Below are 1,463 nucleotides of genomic sequence, written 5' to 3'. Positions count from 1 at the left end.
GAATAGGGAAAAAAATATGGAGGATGCGGGCATCGACCCCGCTACCTCGCGCATGCAAAGCGCGCGCTCTTCCATTTGAGCTAATCCCCCAGAGCCGCCGTAACGCATTGAAATCTATTGTAACAATGACACATATTTTTTTTGGTTTTTTACATTTGATTACCCAAACAAACTATTTGCGAAAACCGCCCAATGAAAGCATTATTTTCAATATATTGCAGACATACCAAGCTAACCGGCAAAGTCTTTCAAATTATCTCCTGCCGGAACCCGGGATTGAACCAGGGACCTTAGCTTCAGATCTTCAGTCTGACGCTCTCCCACCTGAGCTATTTCGGCATACAGCTCAAAATGTGTATTTATATTTTTCAGGCGTTTTCGATCATCCAACTAGTTCCCTTGCTGCACACAACAACGGAGCATACGGGGCAATTTCAAAATGTCAGGTTGTTATAAATATGCAGACATATATTTAATAAATTTCTACTCCATTGCCAATATATAAATTTGACATACAGAAGTAAAATATTTTTCAAAATCTTTTTCATGCAACTGTCCTTCGAACCGGATTTGAACCAGTGATCTAATGATGTTTTTTTACTTATCTACAGTTCCCCGCTCTACCAACTGAGCTATCGAAGACTGATAACGCCCACTTTCTTTCAGGCGGTTCTCAGGAATGTAGGATAGTATAATAACTCTCAGATTGGTCGGCATGCGCAGTATTTATACTAGCCATATTGACCAATCTCGCTAATCCAGAGGGCTGCTCAAATTAGCTAGTGCCAGTCTGCCGTACAGCAACAAACACGCGTTCAAAATGGCAGTGAATAGAGAGTCAAAGACCACAAATTAATGAAATTATACGAACGAGTTCTGTTTATATCACTTGGAATGTATTGTATATGTACGCAGGCGGTGTACACAATGCACATGCAAGTTTATGTTGTTTGTGGAGATAAGAAAGTAGCACTGGTTCATCCGGTCTTTTTTTTGCCACTTATTCGTATTATTGCCGTCCGTTCGTCGTGTATTGTGTGTATTAAAGTTTAAATTTTAACTTTAATACCATATTTCCATGCTGAAAATATTACAATTTGATAAAGTTGAAATTTGACTGATAAAATTCATTTTCAAGAGAGTTTTATTTGTCAAGAGGGGTACCAATAATAGTAAAAATAATAATAGCATTTTTTTTTACGAAAAGTATTTTCAGCATGAGCTGATGGGTTCGTGTAAGTAAGCAAAAGTAATTAATTATACAATATTTCTACTCGTTCAACCCTCCCCATATTTCCAAGCCTACGCAAATATATTGCGGAAAGAATATTTTTAATCTGAAGACTGTTTCCTGATTTTTCGGTAGCTACCTACTAGCTATTTTGTCAAAAATAAATTTGTCACATAATATTAACATGTTTTTTGGTAAATGCATGAATCAATGCTATGGGACTACAATCGGG

At 37.2% G+C, this 1,463-nt stretch overlaps 1 non-coding gene across 1 annotated transcript; it reads right to left on the bottom strand.

Annotated features, from left to right (window-relative positions):
• Window positions 1–261: 261 nt before the first annotated feature.
• On the bottom strand, window positions 262–339 carry Trnaf-gaa. The gene has a single exon. It is a non-coding gene; the product is annotated as a tRNA-Phe (tRNA).
• Between the last annotated feature and the right edge of the window lie 1,124 nt (window positions 340–1,463).

The sequence above is a fragment of the Dendronephthya gigantea genome, unplaced genomic scaffold (genome assembly GCF_004324835.1).
Source record: "Dendronephthya gigantea isolate DGI-Jeju-01 unplaced genomic scaffold, DenGig_1.0 001072F, whole genome shotgun sequence".
Taxonomy (NCBI): Eukaryota; Metazoa; Cnidaria; class Anthozoa; order Malacalcyonacea; family Nephtheidae; genus Dendronephthya; species Dendronephthya gigantea.
This window is presented reverse-complemented; position numbering and strand designations above follow the sequence as displayed.